Here is an 11,060-nt window from a genome sequence, read left to right as displayed (position 1 = left end):
GAGACTGTTGTTTTAGGGGTTTGTATTTGGAGGGATGTCTGGCTTGAGCCTTAAAGTAGGCCTGTTTTGGAGTAGGAAAACGTGTAGGGTTCCTGAAAGTAACATTCACGATCAGAATAAAGTATAAAGAAATATTAATTTTTTAGGTATAGTGTTGGGTACTAGAGGAATAGTGGCTGTAAGTTCTTTTGCTAGGAGAATATGAAAAGCTTTATGAGCAGATGTGTCCTCCTCGAGTGAAATCCTATAGAGCATAGTTCAAAATCTATAGAGTATAGTGAATTAAACAGTATGGCTGCTCATTTCTTACTTGATTTGCTTGTACTTCACCTCTGCCACCTGTGCATGCATCCCCGAAATGCCTGGTTCCTCACGCATTAGCTTCACAACCTTGGGCAAAACACTCCAGGAATATGTTTCTTCTGTACAATGGGGTTGTCCAACCTACTTCATTCATAACACTCTTTAAAAAAAATAAAGATGAAACCTATGCTGTGGCATAGCAGGTAAAGCCCCCTCCTGCAGCGCTGGCATCCCTTATGGGCGCCGGTTCAAGTCCTGGCTGCTCTTCTTCCAAGCCAGCTCTCTGCTATGGCCTGGGAAAGCAGTAGAAGATGGCCCGAGTCCTTGGGCACTGTATCCATGTGGGAGACCTGGAAGAAGCTCCTGGCTCCTGGCTTCGGATCAGCGCAGCTCTGGCCATTGTGGCCAACTGGGAAGTGAACCAGCAGATGAAGACCTCTCTCTCTGCCTCTCCTTCTCTTTGTGTAACTCTGCCTTTCAAATAAATAAAAGTAAATCTTTTTTAAAAAAGATTTATTTATTTATAAAAAATTTATTTATTTATAAAAGTAAATCTTTTTTTTTTAAAAAAAGATTTATTTATTTATTTGAAAGCCAGAGTTACAGAGAGACAGATACAGTGGTCTTCCATCCACTGGTTCACTCCCCAAATGGCCACAACTGCAGGAGCTGGGCCGATCCAAACCCAGGAGCCTGAAGCCCATTCACAACCCACTCTTGCGAAAGTTAAGTAAAAAAAGCTATATGAAAGTATTTACTATAGGGGGCTGGCACTGTGGTGTAGGTGGTAAAGCCGCCACCTGCAGCACTGGCATCCTGTATGGGTGCTGGTTCGAGTCCCGGCTGGTCCACTTCCTATCCAGCTCCCTATTAATGTGCTTGGGAAAGCAGTGGAGCATGGTCCAAGTTCTTGGGCCCCTGCATTCATATGGGAGTCCCAGAAAAAGCTCCTGGGTTTGGCCTGGTTCAGTCATTGCTGTTGAGGCCATTTCAGGAGTGAACCAGTGGATCTAAAACTTCTCTCTCTGCCACTGCCTCTCCTTTTATATAATTTTGACTTTCAAATAAAATACGTATATCTTAAAAAGAAAGAAAATATTTATAATGTGATCCTCAGGTATGAAAACCAGAATAAACAGGAATTAGAACAGAATGTTTTTATTCTTTGGCAGTAGTGGCTCCTCTGTGTGCGTGTGTGCATGTGTGTGTGTGTGTGTGTGTCTCTGTCTCTTAATACCTAGAATTTGGAGCCTAGTGTGTTGTACACGTGTAAATTTGAGATGGATCTCAAGTTTTATTTTTTTTCCAATTTGATGATGAATGATGTGGCAGTTGGATAAATTAAAGCCCTGAAGGTACAATTGGTCTGTTAGGACAACTCAATTTGCCCTTCTCCCTGAAGGTCATTTGGGTGAGGCAGCTGTTAGCGTAGGGAATACTAGTTATTAAGATATTTTGTTCTAATGTGTTTCATTTTCACCATTATTTAGAAAAACCTTTGAGCTATAAGACATGTACAATGCCACTGAATTAAAATAAACACGAGAAATTGGGGCAAAGGGAAACACGTGTAGGGGAAATACCATAAAACCATCTTAAGGGTAATGGACAGAGATCACAGCATAGGGTTTTATGCAATAGGTAAAAGTGCATGCATCACTTGTTTAGCTTTCTGTGGGGTAGAACAAAGAAGGAAGCATTTACTTTTTTGAGAAGTTTCCTCTACAGACAGGAAGAAGCCACAGACTCTGCCTTTAATATACTTACCCATCAAAACACCGGCATTCAGCCTGGTGTTTAAGATTCTCACAGCCCACACTGGGATACCTGGGTTTGATTACCTGCTCTAGCTTCTGATTCCAGCTTTTCTTCTCACCCTGGGCCACAGTGGTTATTGTTGAAGTAATTGAGTTCCTGCCACTCAAGTGGGAGACTTGGATTGCCCAGCCCCAGGTGTTGCAGACATTTGGGGGACTGAACCAGCAGATGGGAACACATACACTTTCTGTTTCAAATAAGTAAATTCATTTACAATATTAGAAAAAAATCCACCACATAACAGACATGTGTGAAAGTTATTTTTATACTGTCAATGCCAATAAATAATGGGAGACAAAGCCTGGTTTCAGGGAGAGAGTAACTATATGGAGTCAAGATCACGTGTTCCACGTAGGCAGCTCTGAAAGGCTGTTTAGAGCCAAGGACAACATTTAGAACATGTCAAGGAGAGCATAAGCTGCCTGTCCTCAGGCAGTCTTCCACAAATACTCTTTATCCCAGCTGGGAGCTGGCATCACTCCCTGAAAAGTTTCCAGTGATGTTGCGGCCAATTAATTGGCCACAATCCTGGAGACTCGGAGATGGAGATGCCAGACCTGTCTTGGGAGTTAAGTGTCTTCCTGCTGGCATCTTCTTCTCTTTCTTGGTACCAGCGTGCCTATTGTTCTGTAAGGATCACACACATAAATTGATGCAGTTCTTTGCTGGAGAGGACAGCTAAATGCCAGTTTTGATTCTTGGGGCGATGACTATGCTGGGAGCCACTGGGAATTTGCAAGCTGCCAATAACTCATTTTATATTAGCTGTTGGGTGACCATTCCAGTGCTGTTACTTCAGCTCATAGTTCAGAGTCACTGAATTCAAACACATCGTGTTTCCAGAGTTTGTTCCTAGAATCAAATGGTGGATAAATGCTTTCACTAGATAGTTCAGCTTAAGCCCTTGTGCCTGCTTTTCTGTTTCCCTGTCATTACTAGCTCTAGATATTCTTTAAAAAAAAAAAAAAAAAACACTCAGAGGGCTGTGTGTTTTTAGAAACAGGGATTGAATTCTGTGCTTTACAGAAGGAGACTGTCTAGTTAAGGCAAGAGATTGTGATGCTTAAAAAGGAAGTTGGCAGGCCTGTCCCTGGCACTTGTAGTAAGAAAAGAAAGGGAATGGCAGACTGGGGATTTTATTAAAGGGAACCCTGATCGTCACATGGTCTTATTCCCTGACTCTAGAAAGATGGTCTGCCCACGTGGCAGTCATTTTAGGGAGCTAAAGACAGATTCGTTTTGCCTTCTGCCATGTAAGTTAGCGGTCTCTTAGAGAGAAACCTGTTAAGGAGTAATCAGGATTGCTCTTAGCCAGAAGTCAGCATCAGCAATGTCCATGACCAACTTTGTGTCCACAGAAGTTACTTGTAAGTAGAGGAAAGATCCTCACTCTGGATTGAAAATCAGGTCAGGATAAGGCTGTATTTGTGCTTCTTTCCATAGCCCATGTTTCTTATTCGTAGACATTGTAGTTTTAGTTGTAGAGTAACCTGTGCAACTGAGAATACAGGGGTTTAATGTGGGTTAGTTACTCCAGATGCCACACCAACTTTTTGAAATCAGTTTCTAATCAAACACCTGCTTCTCAGGCAAAAATGGTGTGGATAGGGATCTGTACGCCGAAAATGAGAATCTGATGTTGAAACTTCAAAGTCTGAAGTAAGAAGGGTTTATTGATTTTATTTCGTTTTGATTAGAGCATACTTTTCCTGATAAATACTTTAAATCCATAAGTAAGTTCATAATTTTTCTAACTATGAAATGTTGCATATATTTATTTATTACCGGCCAGCGCCGCGGCTCACTAGGCTAATCCTCCGCCTTGCGGTGCCGGCACACTGGGTTCTAGTCCCAGTCGGGGCGCCAGATTCTGTCCCGGTTGCCCCTCTTCCAGGCCAGCTCTCTGCTGTGGCCCGGGAGTGCAGTGGAGGATGGCCCAGGTGCTTGGGCCCTGCACCCCATGGGAGACCAGGATAAGTACCTGGCTCCTGCCATCGGATCAGTGTGGTGCGCCGGCCTCAGCGTGCTGGCTGCGGCAGCCATTGGAGGGTGAACCAACGGCAAAGGAAGACCTTTCTCTCTGTCTCTCTCTCTCACTGTCCACTCTGCCTGTCAAAAAAAAAAAAAAAAATTATTACCGTTCAACAGCAGGATGAAATCGGATCAGGAAGCCTGACCTCCTATATTTTACAGAATCAAAGGCACACTTAGAAAGCAGCAGGGATCATGGGAGCTGGGGTTAGGCATAGTGGGTTAAGCCTTGGCTTTATGATGCCCAGAGTGGGTTGCCAGTTTGAGTCTGGGCTCCTTGACCTCCAGTGCAGCTCCCTGGGAAGCTACAGGAGATGGCCTGGGTGCTTGTGCCCTTACCATCAATATGGGAGACCAGGATGGAGTTCCTGGCTCCTGGCTTCAGCCTGGCTGTTGCAGCCATTAGGGGAGTGAACCAGGTGTTGGAAAATATCTCTCTCTGTCTCCTCCACTCTGTCACTCAGTGAATCAGTATGTTTTTAAAAAGTGACAGATCGGCCGGTGCCGCGGCTCACTAGGCTAATCCTCCGCCTAGCGGCGCCGGCACACCGGGTTCTAGTCCCGGTCGGGGCGCTGGATTCTGTCCCGGTTGCCCCTCTTCCAGGCCAGCCCTCTGCTGTGGCCAGGGAGTGCAGTGGAGGATGGCCCAAGTGCTTGGGCCCTGCACCCCATGGGAGACCAGGAAAAAGCACCTGGCTCCTGCCATTGGATCAGCGCGGTGCGCCGGCCGCAGCGCGGCGGCCGCGGCGGCCATTGGAGGGTGAACCAAGGGCAAAAAGGAAGACCTTTCTCTCTGTCTCTCTCTCTCACTGTCCACTCTGCCTGTTAAAAAAAAAAAAAAAAAAAAAAGTGACAGATCACCCAGTGTGTCTGGGACAAGGCTGAAAAGAATACCATTTTGTTGTCCTGATCATTGCTCTGATACTGTACTTACTGTTGCTTATAAATCTTCTTCATTAATGGGCAAAGAATGTCATGACCTGCTTCTGGAATAGGCAAGAATGCTTCCCAGATACTTTCTGTAGAGTTTCTGTCTCTTCTGTTCTGTCTCTGCTGAGAGGTAGAGTGGCATGACAGTTAAGAGATGAAGAGCATGAGTTTTGCAGACTCCCTGGCTCTGGGTACTGTCTGACATCTGAGGTGTGTGAGCTTAACTTCTCTGCTCACTGTGGATACTTCTCGATGATACCGTGCTGATGCATCAGCACATCACTATTATTTAGAGATGTGTATTATTTTCTTATTATTAGGTTGCCTCAGAGTTCATCGTAGGGGCTTGTGGTGGTTAGGTGGGTAGGGAGGAAAGGCTGAGAAGTCAAATCAGTTAATTGGTTTTTATTGAACTTAAAAGTAATGGTGGAGGGCTTCCTGAGGTCAGGTCTTCAGTAGTGCCATGAGGATGACCTGTTTTACCCACGTTCCTCTGCTGTGGACTGTGTGCATTTGCTGACAGGTCGGGTGGATAGGGAAGACAGTTGAGCTGAAGGCTCTGTGGTAAGGCTGTGAGAGGGGCAGGAATGGGGGTCAGGATGTACTGCAGGGACAGGTTCTGGTGATTGTGCCTGACGTGCTGTTTGGGCTCTCACGTATTTCAGTTGGTTGCATTTATTATTATGTTAGTGTCTTTAACGCTTTGGCAGTTGATAGTAGTGTAGGACTTTAATGGAAGTGAAACTGGTTTGGCCGCAGTTTGCCCTTGATAATACTTTCACTTTTGTAGCAAGACAGAGGAAGAAAGTTCCTGCTTGCCTGTTCTGGGAATCCTACCAAATCTAATAAGGAGTCTCTGGTAACACTGACCTTTTTAAAATTGCCCAAATGTGAGACCCTGACCTCTTTTGTGTGTGTGGCCTACTTTCTGGACAAGAAGCCAGCTTTGATGTTAGAACATTTTAGTACTGCATAAAACTTGAATCTTGATGCTTGTTTATATCGTTGCTTTAAAAAAAGAAATTTGAAAACTAAGTTAAACAAAACTTTCTAACCTGCCTGCAGGACCAGGGAAACTTTTTAAGATTTTTAACAGATTCATCTGGACTCTTAAATCTCTCCAGGATTCTCTGTGTTCATAGAATCCTGTACTTTCGTCATTTCCCTGGGTGATTTTGGTTGACACTTTGACTTTCGGATCCACAGCCCTTAATGTATATATTTGTGTGCTTACATATTCACATCTCAGATGATTGACACCATTTGGCAGACAGACTAAGGGAGTGTGAGGAGCAAGTTTTCTGACCAAGCCTTTGCCTGGGGAAGGTACATCGGTAAGCTGGAGATGGACGGGAAGATGGTCAGGATGGGTAAAACCTACCTTGACCCCAGGGTGTGGATATCTCAGCAGATGGGTCAGCAACTCTTGAACCCAGAATTGTCGTGTTAGGAGATATATCAACTTGATGCCTGAAAGATGCCTCAGTATTCTAAAATTCTTAAGTAAGAAATTGTTTGCAGTTATCAATGTATAATATACTCCACACACACACACATGTTAGAAAGAAAGTTAAACATTGGGGAATCAAAGAAGCCAGGTAAACAGACTTAGGTATGACCCTGAGACTATCCAGAGGGGTTTTGTGGAAATGGAAGCCTGCATCCTGGAATGTTTGCATCCATGAACAAACCTTTTCTTTTCTCTCTCCTCTGTGGAGGTCACTTTTCTTCAATTCTTTGTGTATTTAGAGAGTAGCTGAGGCAAGGCTAAGGTTCTGAAATATAGAAATGACTACCCTCTAAACCGGGTCTTAAACTTATTCTTGCAACTTTTAGGCTTTGTATGGGTAGAGGTACAGAAAATTGAGGCCTCATACTTTACAGTTTGGTTTAAAATGTCAGGTTATCTTGATTTAGCTGAAGATTATATTGGTGAGCTACTTTGTGGTCTCTGTAGTGTATACTCATCTTGGAAAAAAACTGAAAATAAAGAGTCTTATTTGTCTTTTTCATTAATTTTTTACTAGATGCTACTCTCTACCTCCAAGTTCTTTTTCATTTTTTTGAAAGTCTATTTTCTTTTTTAAAATAATTGGGTTGGCACTGTGGCATAGCAGGTATAGCTGCCGCCTGCAGTATCAGCATCCTATATGGGCGCTGGTTCGAGATCTGGCTGCTCTACTTCTGATCCAGCTCCCTCTATTGCCTGGGAAGGCAGTGGAAGATGGCCCAAATCCTTGGGCCCCTGCACCCACGTGGGAGACCTAGAAGAAGCTCCTGGCTCCTGGCTCCTGGCTTTGGATTGGCACAGCTCCTGCCGTTGCAGCCATCTGGGGAGTGAACCAGCACATGGGATACCTCTTTCTTTCTCTCTCTCTTTTCTGCTTCTCAAATAATAAATAAATAATTTTTTAAAAGATTTATTTATTTGAAAGTCAGAGTTACACACAGAGAGAAGGAGGGGCACAGAGAGAAAGAGAGAGAGGTGCTTCATCCAATGGTTCACTTCTCAATTGGCTGCAGTGGCCGGAGCTGTGCTGATCTGAAGCCAGGAGCCAGGAGCTTCTTTTGGGTCTCCCACGTGGGTGCAGGGGCCCAAGGACTTGGGCCATCTTCTACTGCTTTCCCAGGCCATAGCAGAGAGCTGGATCAGAAGTGGAGCAGCTGAGACTCTAACTGGCGCCCCTTTGGGGTGCCAGCCCTGCAGGTGGCAGCTTTACCTACTATGCCACAGTGCTGGCCTCTCTGTATACCATTCTTTTTTTTTTTTTTAATTGGACAGTGAGAGAGAGAGACAGAGAGAAAGGTCTTCCTTTGCCGTTGGTTCACCCTCCAATGGCTGCCACGGCCAGCGGCTGCGGCCGGCGCACCGCGCTGATCCGAAGGCAGGAGCCAGGTGCTTATCCTGGTCTCCCATGGGGTGCAGGGCCCAAGGACTTGGGCCATCCTCCACTGCACTCCCTGGCCACAGCAGAGAGGTGGCCTGGAAGAGGGGCAACCGGGACTAGAACCCGGTGTGCCTGCGCCGCAAGGTGGAGGATTAGCCTAGTGAGCCGCGGCGCCGGCCTATATACCATTCTTAACTTCGTGATTAAGGAGAGCCAGAAGCCCAGAGAATGGGTGCTTCGCCCAATTTTGAGATTTTGTTAGTGGTTCCCTGTTGATCTGTTGTAGCTGCCCATCACTCTACTCTGACTATAAATCCAAAGCCCAAGTTTTCCAGGGGCTTCCGATTCTTCAAAGGAAAGCTACATTATGTTATTAAAGTCCATGCTGAGTATCATTTGTTATATACTGATTATTTGGAAATTGGTTATTTGTGTACTATTGTGAAAGCAGAGTACTGTACTTAAAAAAAAAGGCATTAACCCAATCTTTGCCAAATAGTAGTGAATACATTGCTTTTTATAGAACTAGAATAAGAAAGTTGTGGATTTGAGTAAGAGGCACTCTTGGCTGAAAGGGAAACTGAGACTTGTGGTTAGTTAGGGAAATGACAGCGCTCTGATGCAGATGTAATCTTGTTTTGTTTTTGAAGCCATCAGCTTTTTATCTCAGTGTTTTTCAGATATTCTTATAGCCTTCCTGGGGAGGTTTAGTTTTTGGAGACATTGCTCACGTTGCTTACTCCTCTAGGTTAAAGGTATTAGACCATCTGTTGTTAATTTTGTAGTTGTATTAAATTCGATTCTTTGGCTGAGTTGTAAGCACCAAAAGCAAACTTAGACAGAAATGGGAGCATTTGCAAGTCACGTAGCTTTGAGCCTGAATGGTGGTTTTCGTAAGTGGAGTTTTTAAAAGGTCTGGGATTCTGTACTGAATTTTAGGATCAGTCATTTAAACCTTGAGACCCCTGCCCATTTTCTGGGAGAGCCTCTTTGAGTCTCTGGACAGTAGTTATTCTAAAGCAAGCTCTTGAGGATAAGGCTGGCAGTGATGTTGATCACTGTGACTGAAGGGCAAGACCTATAAAATCTGCAAGAGCTGATCTAAAGGCTAGTGTTCTTAGCTGGCGCCGTGGCTCAATAGGCTAATCCTCCACCTTGCGGCGCCGGCACACCGGGTTCTAGTCCCGGTTGGGGCGCCGGATTCTGTCCCGGTTGCCCCTCTTCCAGGCCAGCTCTCTGCTATGGCCAGGGAGTGCAGTGGAGGACGGCCCAGGTGCTTGGGCCCTGCACCCCATGGGAGACCAGGAAAAGCACCTGGCTCCTGGCTCCTGCCAGGATCAGCGCGGTGCGCCGGCTGCAGCGGCGGCCATTGGAGGGTGAACCAGCGGCAAAGGAAGACCTTTCTCTCTCTGTCTCTCTCTCTCACTGTCCACTCTGCCTGTAAAAAAAAAAAAAAAAAAAAAAAAAAAAAAAAAAAAAAAAAAAAAAAAAAAAAAGAAAAGAAAGGCTAGTGTTCTTCAGAGCGGGCTCCGAGAAGCTTGATCCTTATGCAGGCATTTCTTGGAGGAAGCCAGGCCTGAGCCAGAAACACGGAGAGCAGTGCTGCTGGCATTCTCAGTGTCTGCTGAGGCTGCACAGACTTTTCAAGGGGAATCTAGAGTTACCCCTCAGCTGTCTACAGCCTCTTGAATTGACTTCCTGGTGTTACAGATGAGACCTCTGTGTGCACAAGCACAGTTTATATTCTGTTTGGGTCTCAACACCAAGTTACTCTTTTTCAAATAATTTTATGGCAAATGGTGGTTTCTCTGATCCAATTTCTGTTGTGAGCTGGACAAAGAAGATGACAAAATGGGTTATTACTTAACCAAATTGCCTTGTGTACAGACAAGCTGAACTGGTGCTTTGGCAGGAGTTGGCTTGGAATTTTCAGAAACTCAATTGTGGCCTTTATAAGGCTGTGCCTAGGGTTGTATTTCCAGTCTCTTCAACTTTTGTTCCTCTGGAAGGGAGGAAGTGGAGCTGTGACAGATATATTGCCAGATAGCACACAATAGCACACAAAACGAGAAAGACATGGTGTGAGCCATTCACAGAGACAGATTTATGCTTCGTGCTGCTCTCAAACCGTAGATCCATCTATTTCAAAGAAACAACCTGCCCACTGTATTATATTTCAGACATGGACACAACTTAGAAGAGAGATGCTGACTCCTTCTGTTTAGCTTTTGCCAATAATGCTGCACATTTTGCTGTAGTCAATTACTTTTGTGGGGATGGGAAAGTTTATTTGGCAAGGGAAAGGCTCTATCTCGATGAGAAGTAGAAGAAGGGGGATATCAGAAGAGAGTGTTTGGCTAGGCTGTCGTCTTAGTGAAGTTTATTTTCAGTTTTGCTGGATTTTGTTGCTTTCAGCCAACTGAATTATCAAGCAGAAGTATTGCACTTATTTCCTAACAAGAAAAACAAAGCTAGAGAGATTGTGATTGACCCCAGGTTCATGGTTTCTTTTTAGTTATCTTCAGATGCCGTTTTCCTGCAGATGCATCAGAATTAACGTGTGTCAGTGTCTCATTGACATTACTTGGGAGATAGCATCGATACTGGTTAATAACATGGATTCTGCACCAGTCTGCCAGGATTTACACCCAAGTTTAACCGTGCTGTTACCTTACCTTACCTATAAAATGGGAAATCCACTCATACCTTATAACACGGAGAATTAAGTTTATTTAATACATGTAAAGCTCTTAGAACTAAGTGCCAAAAATGTTAGCTGTTATGTTTTTTAAATATATGTTGATTGCATCCAAAATGAATGATATCTGATACTTAGTAGCTTGTTCTGCAGACACTTCAAATAAAAAAAAAATAAGCAATTTTGCTTGCATTAAATCTTCCCAGATTGCTAATTTTAAGGAATGAAAAAGTACTTTTGAGAATGTTCCACATTTGGTAAAAATTGAGAAAAGAGTGGACAGTGTGTATATAATTTTGCAACTTTACATGTTGTGTTTGTAAAATATGTGATTGTATAATTGTATATTTCATGTCATTAATTATTTTGGGAGAGGTTTCTTTACATTTATT

General features: G+C 44.1%; 1 protein-coding gene across 7 annotated transcripts in view; it reads left to right on the top strand.

The window, feature by feature from the left end:
* AUTS2 (activator of transcription and developmental regulator AUTS2) overlaps positions 1-11,060 on the top strand; it is a 1,250,408-nt gene that overhangs the window by 74,810 nt on the left and 1,164,538 nt on the right. The window lies entirely within an intron of this gene.

This window comes from Oryctolagus cuniculus, chromosome 19 (genome assembly GCF_051225735.1).
Source record: "Oryctolagus cuniculus isolate XC-2025 breed Fujian yellow rabbit chromosome 19, ASM5122573v1, whole genome shotgun sequence".
NCBI classification, from domain to species: domain Eukaryota; kingdom Metazoa; phylum Chordata; class Mammalia; order Lagomorpha; family Leporidae; genus Oryctolagus; species Oryctolagus cuniculus.
This window is presented reverse-complemented; position numbering and strand designations above follow the sequence as displayed.